At 37.1% G+C, this 20071-nt stretch overlaps 1 long non-coding RNA gene across 1 annotated transcript in view; it reads left to right on the forward strand.

Annotated features, from left to right (window-relative positions):
- Positions 1-20071, forward strand: part of LOC145035852 (uncharacterized) — a 285983-nt gene that overhangs the window by 144721 nt on the left and 121191 nt on the right. The window lies entirely within an intron of this gene.

A 20071-nucleotide genomic window follows, 5' to 3' on the forward strand; every position in this document is an offset into this window, starting at 1 on the left:
GCTATCTTTTGTACATCCTCGTTTCTCACTCGCATCTGGTGACAACCTGATTGCAGATCAATCTTAGAGAACCAAGATGCACCCTATAGCTGGTCAAAAAAATCATCAATCCTCGGGAGGGGATAACGGTTCTTCACCGTTACCTTATTCAGCTCCTAGTAGTCTATGCACATCCGATGTGACCCATACTTCTTCAAAAACAGGATCGGGGCTCCCTATGGCGAACTACTCGGCCTGATAAATCCCTTGTCTAGCAACTCTTACAGCTGGGTAGAAATTCCTGCATCACGGGAGGGGCCAACCGATATGGTGCCTTGGCTATCGGAGCCGCACCAGGGACTAGGTCAATACTGAGCTCAACCTTCCTTTCCGGAGGTATCCCAGGAAAATCCTCCAAGAATGCATCCGTGTACTCTCGCACGATCGGTACAACATCCACTTTCTTTTTACCCTTATCCTGGGTATCCATAACATAGACGACATAACCTCCGCAACCCTGCTAAAGGTAGCACCTCGCTCTCGCTGCTAAAGATAGAGTCGGTCCACACTACAACCTCTTGCCCTGAATCACCAACTCTCCCCCACTAGGAGTCCGAACTCTCACTAGCTACTACTCGCAGTCGATCACTGCCCCATTGGGGCTCAACCAGTCCATACCCACTATAAGCTTATTCCCTCATAGGGGAATGGGGACCAAATCCACGGAAAACTGCTCATCGAACAACTGTAGTGTACATCACCAATACACCCTTACAACCTGAACGGTCCTAGCATCCGCTATCACTACATCCGGTAGACAATCTAGCTCCACCCGAAGCTCCAACAAATCACTTTCTAAGTGTGAGTGACACAAATGATCGGGTAGCCCCTGAGTCGAACAATACCACAGCTGATATACCGTTCACTAAGAATGATCCTATAACAAAACAAGTAACATAAGCAATAATCAATACAAGTAAAGAGATAAGGAGAGAATACATACTTGTCACAACATCGGCAGATGCACATATCTCCTCTACATTAAGATGAAAATCCCTGCTCCTAGCCATAGGCGCCTTAGCCCAACCCTGACGGCCATCTGTAATCCTCAATGTAGTAGGAGCGGGCGCTACCACCTGTCCTACCACTGCTAAACCCGAACACTAGGCCCTTTTGTGGCCCATCTTATTGTACTGAAAGGAAAACAGATTTGAAACTGTTGTGGTGGTGGCGGTAGTAGTACAATCCCTACTCATATGACTAGTTCGGCAACACTTGAAGCAACCCGAACTCCCCACCCTACACGCCCCCTAGTGCATCTTGTCGCGCTTGCCACACTGGCTATGGCCATGCTGGCTTCTCGATCTGTGATCTGATACCTTAGGCTTCTTGCCTGAACTACCTTTCTAAACCCCATCTGGTTTCCTCTTCCTCTCCATCTCTAAATCCAGCTCCCTCTCCTAAGCCCTAACAATCATATCCTCCAACGTCTTGCAGATGGATCGGCTCATAAACTGGCGGATATGACTCTGCAGCATCTCATGATATCGTGCATTTTTCATCTCCTTGTCTACCATGTACTATGGAATGAGAAGGGCCCTCTACCTTAACATAACGGTGATTTCGGCCATAGTCTCCGTAGTTTGCTGGAGGTCCTCGAACTCCCTCGCCAGATGTTGCACCTTAATCACAGGTGCAAACTCGACCCTAAACCTGGCCGAGAAATCACTCCAAGTCGTCGCATCAATAATGACATCATCACCAATAGCTCTCCTAATATCCTCCTACCAATCTCGTACCCTATCCCCCTCAGGACATCTGCTGGTGCGAAAGGCGTTGGCGACATCTGCCAACCATCTACTGCTAGAAATAGGGTCCTGAGCCCCATGATAGTCGGGAGCTCTACAGGTTTGAACTCCCTAAATGTCAGCATGCCCGATCCCATCATGGTCGCCACCTCAGTGCGGAATGCACTCAACCTCTCATCCAAAAGCTACAAGATACCCTCCTTGATCGTACCGAAGATCACAAGAGTCTGGTCTAAAATGTTGCGCGTGACCTTAGACAAGATGAACTCTCTTGTCTACTTGTCTAACTGCTCAGCTGCAGAGCCTGAGCCTGATCCCTCACCAGCACCTGAAGTGCCAACTAGTCTAGTGTGTAACGTCACTGTGCTGAAAATACACCATAACAAACATCAGAATACTCATCATATATCGAGGGATCATACACACTACAAGTTCCATGGATTCATCTCAGCCTTACTTCATTCGAGTACGGATCCTCTGCTTTCAGTAGTATAGGTCCATACTACCTTCAACCTTTATCCGTACTTTAATAAAGAAGTGCTTTGACTTCACCAAGTCCCTTCTACTACTACTGCTCCACGCGCTAATCTCATCCTAGGCTTTCCCTAGGGTAATCACCAAGCCACTTTCCGCCATCAATTGCATAATAAGTCTTTGCTATCTCCCCCTAACTAGCTCATGAATACTATTACATATCATTAAGACTAAATACTTCTTTGAATGAGAGGTCGTACCCTACAACAGTTGAACTAAAAAAAGAGCTGCGAAATAGAGCTAAACCTAACCTTCTGAAATTATTTAGTCCTTGCAATATGTAACTTAACATATTCATTTACTAGGTAGTTAAAGATAACTAGAACTCCTAAAAGCACAAAGAAAGCAGCATTCGAGCATTGAGTACACATAGTTAACATGTCCTAATCAGGCCATCATATCACTGTCTAATATGTACATGTAGTTCATAAAGTTGATACAAATATAACAGGCACATAAGGCATCCTTCCTAGATCCTTAACCCTAATATAGCTTGCAATTCTCATAAGCATATCCTAACATAACCTTGTATGGGTAATTTGGGTGTACTTAATTGAGCTCGGATGATTGCATGCACCAAACCCTTTTGTCTTTTCAAAGTTCTTTTTCTCTTTTCAAAATTCTTTTTATAAAAATGATTTTCTTTTGAAAATTTTCATACCAAGTGCTTAGATTGAGTTCAGACACACCCGAGAGTGTGTCCGAATCCCTCAAACCAAGGCTTAGATACCAACTTGAAACATCCCATAAATACGGTCCAAAATTTTCATTTTTAAATCATTAATTAAACGAAAATTACTATAAATCATTTATCAAAACATGAACCATAATATCTCAAATGCCTAACTAGTGTATCCATATGAATCACATGTCAAATAAATCAGAGAAAAATATCCTAGGCTAAACATAAACGGTATGTGCCAAGCAATCATCCTGAGCTCTTCCTCTTGCTATCGGAAGTACCTAAAACCAAAATTGAAAAATGTAAGCACAAAGCTTAGTGAGTCTTCCCATACTACCACATACCATACACATAATCACATAATCGAATATAACATACATTGCGCCCCGCCCTGCTACATCGGGACCTGCCCGACATCGGCCTTGTCCGGCATCGGGTCCTGCCCGACGTCAGACCGCATCCGGGATCCAGCCCCTCTTGACATCGAGAAAAATTTATCATACATACTATCATATCTACTAATACACATAACATGAGCGTAACCACCTAATTATAGACATATAAACATTCCTTAGGCCCCGCCCGACGTCGGACTGAAATCCGAAAGCATACAAGCATTCCTCGGGAACCGCCCCTGCATCGAACCATAGTCCGGAAACATACAAATAACAAACACATGCAAGAATCACAAAGACATCAAGCATATTGACATTCTTTAGGTACCGCCCCGACATCGGACCGAAATCCAGAAGAACAGATAAACCTACATCAGGCGCCGCTCAACATTGAACCTTAACCCATTCTTTGGGTACCACCCTGGCATCGGACCGAAATCCAGAAAAACATATAAACCTACATCGGGCCCTGTCCAGAATCAGACCTTATTCCAGAACATACTAACATACATAAACAGGTCGGCCATGGTACCTTCGACCCCTTCATATAGGAGGAAAACTCACCTCACAAAGCTGGCTGTTGAATCTCTCGGTAAGGAATCTCTATCGGCTACTTTTGCGACTCCCCAGCTAACATCATCACAATAACACTTAATCAATATCCAAAATCTTTCTTAGGGTAAAATGACTACTTTACCCCTGGTCAAAATCAACCTATTGGTCAAAGTCAACATTCTAGGTTGACTTAACACGTCGAGTTGACTTATTAACTTGCCAAGTTCTATAACTCAGAAATCCTAAAATCGCGATCCAAATCACTGAGTCATCTCCCTATCTTGTCGAGTTCTATATGGTACATAATCGAGGAAAAACAACTCAACTCGTCGAGTTCCTCCATGGACACGACGAGTTCTTTAGTCTGTTAGGGTCTTCTTAAAGGATTAAGCCCCTACTCTTCAGATCTTAGCTTCTTATTCCTCATGCACACTGAAAACGTCATTTTAAGGGTAAAGTTTCCAACTCTACCCGTTAATAGCCCTTCTTCATGGGTTTAGCTCAAACCCTAAAACTTTAGGACCTAGATCTTGGTCCATAAGCCATCCATACTCCAAACTAAGGCATATTCACTAAGATCCAAAATCTAATCACTCCATGAACACTAAAGTTACTAACTTTCTCCCCATGCATGGCGTTTTGAAGCATAAAAGGCTAAAATGGCAACTTATAGCTTGCATGGGGCTTCCATATTAATAAATTATGCACCTTTATGCCATATGAGCCCTGCAAGGTCATAGATCTGAAAGTATATCCACTTGGGACATCCATGTCCCAAAGATCATGTTTCTTGAACCAAAAACCCCATAAAAATGATAACAAGGAGATCTAACAAGTCATTAAGAAAGGTTGAGAATTGATTACCAGAAAATGACGAGGATGAGATGTTGTTTCTTGATCTACTAGCTTCCTTCTGAATCTCCAAGCTCCTCCTTCTTCAACAAGCTTCAAGATACACAACCTTCACTAAAAAAACAACTCAAAAGCTCATACAAGGCACTAGGGTTTTGTGGATTAGGTTTTGGGACTTAGAGGTTGGAAATGAGGCCAACAAGTAGGGATTAGGATACTTAAATAGGGTGCAAAACCCTGAAATTAGGGTTTTATTCTGGCATCTCTACTCATCGATTCAAGACTCTCAACTCGTCGAGTAGGCGACTTAAAACCCCGTGGCCATTCAGGTTTTTACCCGACGAGTTTGGGGCTCCCAACTCGTCGAGTAGCTCTACAAAAGTGAATAAATTATTATTAAATGCGTACCAGGAACCAGGCGTTACACCAACCCTCAGTATGGCTTTCTAACCTAGATCATGTCTACTTTGTGCAGTGTGACTTCCTGAGTGCTCATTAGAAGTGGTCTCCAAAGGCCGGCTAGCAACGTATCCGGGAAGCCACGTAGCAACAAGTTGCCATGTTGAACAAGAGGATAGGTCATTAATACTACAAGTGTCACAAAACCAATAATTGTAGTGTCTCAGATATAGTATATGAGATTAGAGTTCCTTAAATAATATTTTATCATAACTCGACAATCTTTCATGATATTATAAACACTGTCTCCACCTCCACCTGAATACTTATATCCATTTCCATCAAAAATACTAAGAGAGATAAGGTTTCTCTTCATCTTGGGAATGTAATTAACATCAACTAGTGTAATAATAATATCATCGAACTTGTTAAATTGGATAGCACCATTAACTTTAATCTTACATTGAGAATTATTGAAAACAAGAGCGGAGACAACACTAAAAACTAGTGTAAGGTGGTAAACTATTATTTTCATAGACACATATGATAAGTAAAAGTGAAACCATCTTGTATTGACATGGACAAATCAAGAAATACTACAAGAGTCACTCTGTTGAAACTATCAACACATGCATAGTTTATAGAATTATCCTCATTACTAACCTTTGGTTTGTTTGAGTCATTACTCTTTTAAATATCCTAAAACGTGTAGCAATCAGATATTTCATGCTCGTATTTCTTGCAATATCTACAAGTTTTGTCTTTCTCTTTAGGTTTCGATATTTCCCAACATGAAAAAAGCCTCAGCTAAAGAACTACTCGATACATCATAAGTAACTATTAATTTATTCTTTTCATTGGAATACAAGCGTTCAGAAACTTCATCTAGAGTAAGAAAATTATAGCTATAAAGTATAATGTCTATGATATTTGAATAAGATCTTGAAGAAAAAGCTAGTCAAGGATGTTAGTGCTATCTCAAAACCTCTTTTCAATATACTCTTTAAAAATTCACCACTTTCCTTTGATGAATAATATCTTAAACCCTTCAGTACATTAAAACAAAAACTCAATGAATCTCTTATATTTTAATGGCATGATTGGTCTATACCTCATGAGATCATATATATGACATGAGTGACTATGCGGTAGGGATTATTATAAGAAAACATGTGAACAAAAAGCATGTTGAGATTTATTATGCAAGCAATATGTTTACTAAAGTAGAACTGGACTACACTAAAACATATGAAGAACTATTAGTTCCAAATAGAAGTAAAATAAAACATATAGATAACTACTGGTTACTAATAGAAGTAAAACCAAATATGGTGAATTATCTTTTTCTTGTCCAAAATTTTAAAGATGCACCGTTGTTTGTTAATCTAATACCGAAAATTTAGGCAATAATTCTTATATTTAAAGTAGGGTTAATATCATAAAACACCTTCCATTTTTTTCTGTTTCAATCTAAACTATTTTTTTATTTTAAAACAATCCTCATATTTTTTTCAAAATTTCAATTGTGATAATTTTAGCATGTTTATCGGTAATTGACAATTTCTCTTCGAAAAATGCAAATTCTTTTTCAAAAATCCATTATACTTGACAAACTCTTTCGTTTTGGCTAATATTTTCATTTTTTGTACCTAATGTTGTTTCCGGTGATATATGTGGCTTTCAACAAGAAAATTTAAAGAAAACATTATGTCATTATCAGAACAAGGAGAAAGGCTATTCACATCTAATTATCGTTTCAAAATACATATTAAAATTAACCATACAGAAATCTCTCGAACTCTTATCTATCTTTGAAATTTTAAGCTTTCATGTGATTTGATCAATAATAATCTCATTAGATTCCTTTAGTGCTCATTTTTTTTCTCATCAGCAGTCATATCGATAGTAATAGAGTCATCGAATTCCTTTGAAATTTCATTATTATTATTTTTAAATTAACAGACAGATACTTTAGTTAGCAAACATAGAACCGTTGGTCTACAAATTAGCAGGCACAAAACATTTAGTCTTCAAGTTAGAAAACAATCTATGATATGATTTCATCCAACTCAGCAAATGCAAAACCTTCATTCTCCAAACTATCACATATGGAACCATTTATGACACAATTCTATTTATGTTAATACATGCGGAACCTTCACTTTCTAAATTAGAAAGAAAATATATAATTAAGCATCCATCTTGCTCCACCACGAAAATCATAAGCATCAACAAAAAAAGAGCATGAGAATGAGAACTTAAAACAAAAATATTAGTCTAAAGTTAACAAATTTAAGGTTTTTTTTAAAACAAGTTGGAGTTTTATTTCAAATAAAAATGTCAATTATCGGTAAACATACTAAGGGGTCCACCGGAATAAATTTAAAAAATTATGACAATACTAAAAAAAATAAGGTTTTCTATATAATTAACCTTTTGTAGTATATAATTGGTATGCAATTAATAGTTTAAAGTATTATTATAGGTGATGTTTATTTAAAAGAATTGAATATTAATAAAGGTGTACAAGGTATGAGTTTAGTTGTACTAATCGTAGCTTATTATGAAGTAACAAAATAAAGACAAAATTGTTGGATTAGATGTCTAAGTCTATAACTATTATTGGTATGTACTCGACCCGAGAGTAGCATGGTTCATTTGGATTGCATATCATCAGGACAATTTGTTAGGATGGAGTCTTGTGAGAAGGTTATATATGATATATTAATATATTATAAGTGCTAATATATTAATATGAAATCATATGGTTTTAATTAGTGTTGATCAAGAATTAATTTGTAATTGATTTAGTGATCAAAAAGAGACTAATTAAATATATGGGGACTAATTATGTTAAATAGTTATATTTATATGTGTTGGGCTTATGATCCATGTTGGACCAAGTTTATGCATGGATACATAAAGAGTTGGGCCACATGAACCATGGATCATAAGACCCATGGGTATGGATTTAGGTTATATCGGTGACCCTAGAAATCACACATATAAATACATACTTCATTGCCCAAAATCGCCACTAGTGTATTCTTGGAGTTCATGGTGTTTTTGCGTGCATGGAATTCTCTCTCAGCTTCATACTTTGTCCATGGTGTGTTTTGATTCCACTTGAGGCTTCCACAGTATTGGGCTAAGCACTTTAAGGCCAAATACATCAAGACTTCAAGCTCCATCAAAAGGTATGTTATCCTAACTAGTATTTTATATGGTTTATATCAAATGCATGCTAGTTGTAGGTTTAATACCTTGGAAACCATTTGCATGTATAATTAGTGAAAACATAGATCCAAGGTATTTAAGGTTGTGTGTGCACCACAAGATGTCGTATTATACCAAAATCCAACATTGGTATCAGAGCCATGGGTTGTTTTCAATTATACTTGATGCAACTAGCTGAAAAGACCGAATTTTTGCTGTCTGGACAACAGACTCGAAGAGTCCAGTGTGTGACTCGATGAGTCCATGAACAAATGAATCCAACTCGTCAAGTTTGTTCATGCACTCGACAAGTTGGACCCCCTTACAGCATATATTTTTGTTTTTTGGCCTATTTTTGATTAGAATCATTACCACAAAGTGTTTTTGTCCATAATTTTTTTGGTACTATGGTAATGTTTTCTCTCATCCAAATAAAGTTATAATCAAAGTGTCATGTTTTATACATGTTTATATGATGCTTGAAAATTGTTGATTATGAATGTTCGTGTTTATGAGTTTGTTTAGATTAATAGAAAAAATTATGGGATAGTTGTTTTCAATCCAAATTAATATAGAAGCTTGTTATGATATGTGTTTTTGTAACTTGTCCTCAAGTTACATGAAAAGTCACATTTATTAATTTTAAAATCTCATAAAATTGCCATAGATTACAAAATGAAGAGTCTTTTTGTCATAAATAGTTTTATGAACTCTATAACTTGTCCTCAAGTTATGGATGTTCAAGAGTCTCTTTATTAAAGATTTTTTAAAAACCATAATTAAACTCATAAGTTATGAAAATCTAAGAGTTTTGAAAAGTTTCAAAACTTGCCCTCAAGTTTTGCAATTTGTAAAGTCACTCCATGTACACTTTAATTCCAAACCCTAGAATTTTAAAAGTTAAAATTCAAACTTTATGGACTTCATTAAATTAATTAAAGTGTTTAATTAAAAGAGTTAATAATTCCATAAAGATATGGTTTAAGTTTAATTAAATTAAGAGTATAGTTTAATTAATAGATTAAGCCACCAAGTATTTTAAATGTTTAAAATACACCCTTATACTATTATAATATTAAAAGTTAATCATTATATATATATATATATATATATATATATATATATATATATATATATATATATATATATATAAGAGTAAAGTCAATCTTACCGTTAGTAGGCCTCATTCACGAAGCCGATCTCTAAGGGGGGTATAAGGTTACTGCCTATAAAATGACAGTTTAATGGGTGTCTACTCTCACCCACTGCTTCCTTGACTGGTGGAGGGTCGTTAGCCGAATGGGTAGAAAAGGATGATTATTCTCCTTTCATTAAAAGTATAATTATAAATATTAAGTAACTAAACACTTATAAATTTCCAATCTTAGTTACTTAGGAAAATGTGAATTTGGTGCTAACCCATGAAATTACACTTTGCTCCTTTGTTAAGCCATTAGTGGAGCTTGTGTGGTTAACCGACACACTAACATGGGACTGACAATGTGTGGCAAAGGCCGTCTTCAAAGAACTCGCTGAGTTCTACTTTGGGACTCGCCGAGTCCCTTGACCCATTTCCTATATAGACCAAATCTGAGACATGCAACGCTTCAAAACCATAGATCTATGTTCCTAGGGCATGCTTATCACATAAAGTTGCAAACTTTATGTGCATGCATGGCCCTACAAGCTCCAAAAGGCAAATCCAAGCTCTTTATGAGGTCATACACTCAATGGGGACCTCAATCACTTCATCCACATAAACTTTATGCTTTTAATACGTCCACAAGGTCTAGATCTAACGTCCTTTCAGATCATTAAGCACAAACACATGGAGTTTGGTGTTTTAGGGCTTGAAAACCACTAATTTGGGACAAAAATGGTATCTAATGAACTAGTGATCAAGGTAGGAACTTTTCTACCTGAATGGAAGCTTCTCACAGTGTAGATTTCGGATCTACTCCCTTCCTTTCCCTCTTCAACCTCCTCCTTCTTCTTCTAAGCTCCAAACTTCCTTCACCAAGTAAAAATCACTCACAAGAACAATATGGGGGCTAGGGTCTCTCACTACAGCTCTCTTGAAGTGTTAAGGACAAGGGAGGCCGAGTTAGTGTGCTTAAATAGGGTGCCAACACTCAGGTTACGGTTTTTGCCCAAACAAGGTCTACTCGCCGAGTCGGGGAACCGACTCGCCGAGTCCAAGGCTCAGACCTCGCGTCTCATCCCACTCCTACTCGGCAAGTCGGTCCTTCAACTCGCCGAGTCCAAGGCAAAAATGCATGATTTTAGAATTATTAATCACAAGAAATATGTACCGGGAACCAGGTGCTACCGTATTAATGGGTTAAGACCAAGAGAATGGACTAAGCAAAACTGGGCGTACGCCTAACATAATTCTAGTACACCCCACGTACTAGGTTGGTGTCCCCGATCAGATTTGTGCATGCTAGTGTACGTTAAGCGTAGCAAGGGAGGTACACCCTACGTAACCTCTGTGTGAGATTTTTGGGCTAAATTTTATAATGGGCCTTAAGGGTTGGGCCTGGATCTTTGGGCTTGTGTATTAGAGACTTTGAGCAGAGAAATGTTACATTATGCCTTGGGCCCTTGTGTTGGCCTTGCCACTTGGACTTGAGAGTTGGGCCTCAGGAGAGCCCATTCATTATTGGGCCTTGGTGGGCCCAATAAGTTTTAGGGTATTAATGGCCTAGTTAGTGGAGTACCTTTAGACCTAAAGAGTTAGGATTTGGACTTAGATCTTAATGGAGTAATTGTGGATTTTGGTCCACTGTTAGAGGCCGGTGCAGAAGTAGCATTTATAAGAGTTGTTCATCATCCGAGGTGAGTCTTTTCACTATACTTACCATGAGTGGTATCCATGAGTGACCGGAGGGTCTTATGTGTTTACTTGAGTTATGTGATATTATGCATTTTGTCTGTGTGGTATATATGCTATACTATGAGTTACAAAGTTAGGACCAGAGGGTCCCTAGAGTTAGGACCAGAGGGTCCATCAAAGTTGTGGGATTGGAGGGTCCCGCTAAGACACATTGATCGGAGGGTCTTACAGAGTCATACCCTTGAGTGGCTAATGAGTTGTATGTGGTATTTTAGGGAGCTCACTAAGGTTCGTGCTTACCGTGTAATGTGATATGTGTTTCAGGTTTTTTTGAGGACCGCGGGAAGGCGCCGGCTCGATTGTACACACCAGAGAAAGAGTTATGTTTCGGGGATCCTAGATTATTAATCAAACAATTATGGAGTTACATTTTGTAAACTTAATAAATGAGTTTTTTGTGAAATGTGTTATGAGAATTATGTGATTTTAAAATGAAAATTTTGTTTGGAAATTTACGTCGTTACAGTTATGGTCTTTGTTACCAGCATAAAGGACTTAAGGATTTGGTGTTGTATCATGGTAATTGATTGGGGTTATCGCGCTTGCTAAGATTTCAGGGAGTATTCATCTGGATTTCAAGAGTTGTGCGATCATCAAGATTGGCTAGTAATGGAACGATATTATGGGTAAGCACAGATCGTCGGCGATTCGAATTATAAGGAGTTAAGATGGGTTGGGAATCCATCAAATTTTGTGGGTTAGGAGAGGTTCGATGAATCCAAGTGGGGGAGAATTGTTTAGATTTTCAGGAGCTGAATCAGGTGTGAAACTAAGGTGACTTTCACATACCATTCGGAAGGGAAGACGACTCAAGTGACCATCTAGATTAAAGTTGTGTAATTTGGGAGTTCAGGAAACTTCTAACAAATGGTTGCCATCTTCTTTGTGATGTATAGCAAGTATGTGGATGGACCCAGGGGGAAGGTTGTGTTAGAGCCTTGCTGCTTGGTCTTGTTTGATGAAGGCTTTGGGGATCGATGCATGACCCGAACACCTTATTGGGATTCATTTGGATGCAGGATGCAGGTTCGCCTTAGAATAATTAGGGTGATATGGTATACATGTGGTAAGACCATGGGCGACAACCATGGCATGATAGACGTCTCGTAAGACTACAGGGTGACCGTATCATTGACTGGATTGACAGATAGTATGAAAGTATTATAAGTATGTAATAGGATCGTAGCATTCAATAGATTTATGCAGATCATCATTGGAGTGATCGTGAGTATAAAGGAGGATCAGCTTGTGCCTTGCACAAAGCAGATACCGGGGTCGAAGAGCATCTCTCTGTTATGGGAGGAGGACCATTAGGGTTTGAGGCGTGGTTGGTCCTGTATAGCTCTCGATGGGGTGAGACTCCTGGGCATGGCCCGTTTCTTGGAATAGATTGGGTGAGACTCGTGGGAGAGGCCCATGTGATTATAAAAATTTAGGTGGGACCTGGTAGAGACTGTTTGGGTTAGGGAATTAGATTATGGTTTTAGTAGTATGGTTATGTGATCAGGGAGTGGCATAGTATGGTGCATAGGCTCGAGTTTCCTTCTTAGTTGGACTCTAAAAAAATGTGGTGGCAGGACAAAGTGTGACACTGGTAGTCTCATCGGTGGTTTGGGGATTCTTATATCCTAGTTTAGTGAATGGATGTTATGAATCTGAAGATTTAAGGAGAAATGCAATTATAGATCATTGGACCTCAGGTTTTGAAATATGCATCGAGTTGGCTTTTGGCCGAGACTCACATTGGGAGTGGATGGTGTGTGTGTGTGTGTGTATATATATATATATATATATATGCAAAATCTTTACCTAAGATGGTTATGGATTAAGGAATTTGTATGTCAGGTTATTAGTTGAAAGATTCAGGATCAGAAGGATGTTTTTTCAGTGTTTATGATAGAAAAAGATTATTGTAATTGTATTTTGGATTGGATCCACCTGTGTGGAGGTTAGTCAGTTACGGGATAAGTCTATGTTTTGGATAGATTGGCTTAACCCATTAAGAGCTTAATGTTGGTTTTTGGACTTCTAACAAGTACGATGTGCGTAAATGGGAGTACGCTCAACGTAATGTTGGATTTATGCATCATTCGCTTGTACTTCATGCTTCAAGGCTGAGTATGCAAAGCGTACATCTTGAGTACGCAGGGCATACTCTCCAGTTCAACTATTTTAGGCCTTTTTGGGCCATTAGGCTTCTGATTTTAGGCCATGGTTAGGCCGTGGGCTTTCTTGGTATTGGTCCCATTAGAGTTTGTAGGCCTAGTTAGGAAGTTGGGCCATATTGGGCTTTTGGTTGCTAATTTGGGCTTTTTGTCCAATTGGGTTGGGCTTTCTTTTTGGCTAAGTAAGAAAAGGGTAAAATGGTCTTTTACCCTTTAGGAAGTTGGTTTATGGAGTAGGCCTCAAATTTTAGGTTTCGAGATAATTATTGATTAAGTTTTGTATTTATTGGTAGTTAGCGCGAGGTTATCTGGCTCAGCGACCCGAGTAGTCATTTGATTATCAGCAGATCGAGGTGAGTTTCCTCACTATTTTTAGAAGGTCGAATGCACCAATTCCGATCCATGGTTTATTATGTTAGGATCCAAGATGTTTGTGTGACTCGTGCATGTGTTATGTGATGTAATGCTTACCAGGCAACGCCCGATGCCAGGTCGGGCTCGATGACTGTATTGTATGCTGTTGTATTTGTGGTTATCACATGTGTTAGTATGATTATATTTTGATATGTTTATATGTGTAATGTGTGGGGCTCGATTCCAGGCGGGGCCTGATGACTGACATATCTGTATACCGAACGGGGCTTGATGTCGGGCGGGACCCGATGTCGGCGAGGCCTGATGAAGGGAAGGGGCCCATTATGTGATTATTATGTATGGTATGGGGTATTTAGATAACTCACTAAGTTTTGTGCTTACAGTTTTTATGGTTATGGTTTCAGGTACTTCCGGTTTGAAAGGAAATGGCTTGGCTTGATCGCAGCGCATCCACCCTTGTTTTCGCATTATGATTATTTTAGGATTGTACTCTGATAACTGTTTTCTTATAAAGTACTTTTGAATATTTGGAAAAAGGGCATCAAATGTTGACTTAAAGATAATTAATGTTTTGGTTGTATTAAAAATGAAATTTTTACCTCATAATTTTGGGTTGTTACATGAAGGGTCCTTTTCAACAAGTTTGCTTGTATATTTTGTCCATCTAAAGAATGAAATGGCTAAAATACATTTAATATGTTTATTTTTCATTTTTCTTACATTTTTTAAGTTACTGTTATAACTAAATAGAAAAAATAGCCCACATACTCTCTCTCTCTCTCTATATATATATATATATTTCTCTCTCTCTCTCTCTCTCTCTCTCTCTCTCTCTCTCTCTCTCTCTCCCCCAACGAACCTAAATATCATCCCTCTTAGAATTCTTACCCTCATGGTATACATATTTCCCTCCCTCTTTCTTCCCCAAACTCAAGTACCGAAATTCATTAGACCAACTTGAATCTGGTAATCATCTTTTAGATTGAGGAACGTTCGATTTAAGGGAGGAAAAACGAGAATGGATAGGGAAGACCATGGTATTTGGTACTGTATGAGGTTTGAAGAACATCATCTGATTTCCCAAGAAACAAGAGATGGGAGAGCGAATGTTAGAAGTCGGAACCCTTGATTCATTATCGATATTCAAGTTAAAGATATATATATATATATATATATATATATATATATATATATATATATATATATATACAGACACACACACACGCACACACACACAAAAATATACATATATATATATATATAGAGAGAGAGAGAGATAAAGAGAGGAGAGAACAAGAAATCGATGGGCCCATTTCTTGTTAATATTTATTAAATATTTAAAAATCCATAAAAACAAGGAGGAAGGGTATAATAGTCTTTTTTGTTTGAATAGAGACCCAAACCGCAAGCAAACTTGCTGAAAAGGATGTTCCATCCATTTTTTAAGGTATAGACATTTTTCCTGAAAAAATGCATACCACAAGGACCATTTTTGTAGTTTTGTCTAAGATAAATCTATTGGAAATAGGATAGTGATGGGAATAGTAAGCTTAGGGTGCCAAATTTTTCTTAGTTAAGGAAAATAATGAACAAATAAAATAGAAGGGATATAAGTATAAAGTGAGGAAACATAGATGAAGCCTTAGATTTAGGGATTTGGGATACTACGGTGTGGTGTTACAACGTGTACACGATATGATGGTCATATAATGGTCATAAAATTGTGCTGTAATGAGCATAAAACCCTAGATTTTGGGCCTTGAGCCCTATTTAAAGGATGTGAGGGTTAGTTTTTGTCCACCCTCAACCTCCTTTACCCTTGGAGCTCATGCACTAAACCCTGGTCTTTCTCTTGGCCGTTTAAGCCTCAATTTGTTTCGATCTTATTCTTAAAGGAAGAAGTGATGTATTGGTGTGGCAAGCAAGCAACAATCAAGTATAAACTAGTCTTTTGAGCATCTTCTGGACTTTTGTAATTCCTCAAGGCTCAACGTTTTGATCAATTCTCTTTAGAGCTTGGATTTTAGGATAGTTTTGCCGATTTTGTGGGTTTTAGAGAAAAGTTAGAATAAAGTTTGCAACTTTATTACTTTCTAAGGTCCCATAAGTATTATATGTGCTAAGATATGTGTATACTCTTCATTTGGTCACATGATGGATTTTTGACCTCATTTTCACTATTTTTAACCTAGAATGGTATGATACATGCATTTCCATAAAGTTACAATTTGATCCATTGGTGAGTACTAAATCCTTCTAGAAAGTTTTAGGATTGGACTTATCAGAATAAGAGTTTAATGAAGGTGTTGTTGTGCCAAACGAATCGCGATGTAGTTAAGGATTGACCACAACGCAGTGGACGGGAAGTCTCACAATTGTTTTGTCGTGGCTAGACAACAACGTTGTCAGGGGTTTGCCATGACACGGTGGACATTGATCGTTAACTTTTGACTAGTTTGACTTTTAGTCAAATTTTAGTGAAAGTATGCTTTAGATTATTGATTAAGTGGCAAAATGGTTTTTTGCCCTAAGAAGATGATTAGAAATATAAAGACTCATTTAGAGAGGAAAGTTAAGTATTAAGTATTAATTTTTAAATTAGGGTTATTTACTGTGTAGTGGTTGAAGGTAGTATAAGTACCATTTAGCTTGTGGTGTGGATTGTCTTATCAGTCATTTAGGTGAGTTCTAATGAACTTACTCTTTATATGGGTAATGTGATTATGTTGTGTACAACTATGAATAGCCTCTCGGAGGGAAGTTCTAGTCATGTCGTGGTAGTATTTATGATCATGAATATCCCCTCAGAGGGAAGTGTGATCAAATGATCAGTGCTTTGAGAAAATAGCCTTTCGAAAGGAAGTTCTAGTCACACAGTGGTTGTGAATATGCTAGCATATGTTATGTCTTCAAATATATGCGATTAATATTTTGTGTTTTTATGTATGATGTGATATGCTTATGATCCATATAATGGGTGAATGTTGTGAATACTCACTAATCCGTAGGCTTACAATTGGTATTTTGTGTCTTTAGTTGTAGGTCCTTCAGGTTCAAAGGGTAAGGAGCTAGCTTGATTGGGAAATCTAGACATTCTTGGGGGCATTGGCATCCAATATATGTTTATCTATTGTTGATTTTTTTTTTCAAAACAAGTATCTAACTTCTCCTATTGATGATGAGCTTTGATACACTATGATCGACGATGTTATGGATGTAAGCCCTTTCTATTATTCACACTTTGATTTTATATGAAAAATGTTTTGATTGATTTTTAAGATGATAAAATTTGAAGTTCAATCAAGTTAATGGAAGTGTAATTTAGTTTTAGAATCTTATTCATTGTTTTTTATTCACAATAAACCATTAGAAACCGTTTTACAAATGTTAAAGTAAGATAGGAACAAGTTATAGGCTGAATTTGAGTTTTGGATCGTAGATGGAAAGTTTAGCCAGTTATATGATCAAGTCAATTCCTAGGCATAATCCACCTGATCGTGTAATTCACTAATCACATGTGATTGATGTCCAATGAAGGTTTGGTTATTTCTAATGACTTCTTATGAACAAAATAAGAGTATTAATGAGTTGAAATGATGAAATAGAGTATGGGAAGTTTAATTTATTTTTTGATCTTATTAATGACGAAATCTATATGAAATTATACAATGTATGGAGGATTAATGGCCTTCTAGAGACTTAACAAAATTCTTTTAGTTATTACAAACATACAAATGAGTAATTTGTATTGTAGTTATATGATTAGGACTATATGGGTTTTACTAAATTATGAGAAGTTACATGAGACTTAAATTAAGTATATTAGACATTTTTGTCTGTCTCACGACATTGTTAAATGACGTGGCTTTGTCAAATGCATAGAGAAATCAAATTTGGGATTAGTTAAACCTTGGAAAGATAAGAGAACTTACTTGTTTTTTTCAAGTATAGCTTTCTATGTCAACAACTCATATTAATGAGAAAGAGAAATATTATAACAAAGATAAGAGAATCCAAGTCAAATGTGTTGGCGAATAATTTCACTAGTTGTATTTAAGTGTGTTGGTAATAATGACGAGATGATGAATGCGGAATCTAAAGAACAATCATGAATCAATCACCATAATATGCAAGTAATATGTCAAAGGTTTTGTGTATATTGATATTAATATGAACATACAAAGAAAACCGTAATCAGGAAAAAGCTTACATCAAAAGCTAAACTAATGCTTATTTATAGAGACCATAAAATATTTACCAAAAATATAAAACCCTAAAAAGGCTTCCCTAAATAACCAAAAATTCCAAATCAATTTCAATATCTCAAAATACTCAACAATCTCCCCCTACATGTTGAAACTGATTAAAATCACAATATTCGATCTTCTTGGCATTTCTCCCCCTAAATTTGTGAGACTCGTCGGTACATGGAGTCTTCAAAGCGAGAGAAACAAATAACATCTTCCAAATGCAAACTCCCCCTTGAATAACCAACACTCCCCTTTGAATCTTCAACAAATACCATAGGGAGAATCCGAAAAGTCAAGAAGAATCAGCAACAATCTTCGCTATCTCATAGAGTAAGTCGTATAACCTGCTCTGTCATAAGGAGCGAGTTTGCCAAAGTAGATCTTCAAAACCTGTCAGATTTGATGAAATAAATTCTTTTTGAATATTCGCGATTTTCAAAAATTAAAATTGGAAAAATAACAAAAATTATTTTGAATTTTTCGATTTTAAATTTTAAACAAAAGAAAAGGATAAGAAATGAAAATATTTTGGTAAGAAGGGGGTAAAATTGATAAAAAAAACCCAAGAAAATGCAAAGAATTGTGTGAAGTGGGGTAGAAACCGTCATTTGTGGAAAGATTAAGGGCGGTAAATGAAAGTCCAAGCGTCTTCTTCACGGGAACGGGAAAAACACATTTGTTGACTTAAAAAAAGTCAAAATCAATTCCGAAAGCGATCCAAAGACATCCGATTGCCAATGATACGATGATGCCCTTCCGATTGAGATGCTGATATCAATTTCTGAAACCAGGACCTATTTAACTCCGAATGCAGGTTTTGCAATACCGATTCCGAAAGCTTTGACGCTTGAAACTCCGATTCCGAACGGCTTTGAACTTCCGATTCCGATGTGTGCCACTGAATTCCGATTCCGAATGGTTCCGAATGCTCGGAATAGGAACAGTAGATTCTGAATTCAAGTTAAGAAATCAATTTCGGCTTCTAATAAATTCCGATCAAGATTTTGAAGGACCGATTTCGAAAATTGATTTCTAAATATAGGGATCATCAAATTCCGATTTTGATTACTGAATAGAATTCCAAAAGCAATTCCTGGTTTGCGATTAATTCCGATATCATGTTCTTCCGATTTCGTTTCTTCCGATTCCGATTTCTGTTTGCGAATGTTGACGTCCAATACGAGTCCAATTTGAGAGACTTCCGTAACTCAATAGAGTTTCTAACAAATTCTGAAATCAACCCTTGGTGTTTTAAAGAAATGGCAGATTTCACCCAAAGTTCCGAAACTAACTTCTTTTAGTCAATAATTCTTAATCAGACCCTAGTAAAACCAAAACTTCCGAATCTTACCCTTATTTCAGAAAAGGGTGACAACTTGCACCCCCTTTTGCAAAATTGTCAGATTGCAACACTCTTTTTGCAGAAAAAGTCACTTTTCACCCACTTTTTCAACTTTTTCAGCTTTTTGTCATTTCCAACTATTAAAATCAATGAAAACTGATTTATTCAACAAAATTTCACCCTTTTTACTATATTTTCGACAACTTTTTTTTCAACTAATATGAAACCTTTGGGACCCATTTAAGATTCAAGATTGATGAGGACTTTTTGCATACCCACTTTTTTGAAGAAAAAACGATCATTTTCTAAGAACGATATCCGTTTTTAGTTGGAAAACAAAATTTTCATGAAACCATCCAAATACTCTTTTTTCTTTTCTCCAACTTCTAACATCTTTATTGAAGAAAAATAAGAACTGAAGTTTCTTTGAACATGCCTGACTTCAACTTTCTAAACTTTTTCACATACTTGAGAGACTTGTACACTAGGCATCCAAACGTTCTTCAGTTTACTCTTCATCATCATCATCATCATCATCATCTTCTTCTTCTTCTTCTTCTTCTTCTTCTTCTTCTTTCTTTCTTTCTTTCTTTCTTTCTTTTCATGAGGCTTCAAATATGATT

The sequence above is a fragment of the Lactuca saligna genome, chromosome 1 (assembly GCF_052625555.1).
Source record: "Lactuca saligna cultivar CGN05327 chromosome 1, ASM5262555v1, whole genome shotgun sequence".
In the NCBI taxonomy this organism is placed as follows: Eukaryota; Viridiplantae; Streptophyta; class Magnoliopsida; order Asterales; family Asteraceae; genus Lactuca; species Lactuca saligna.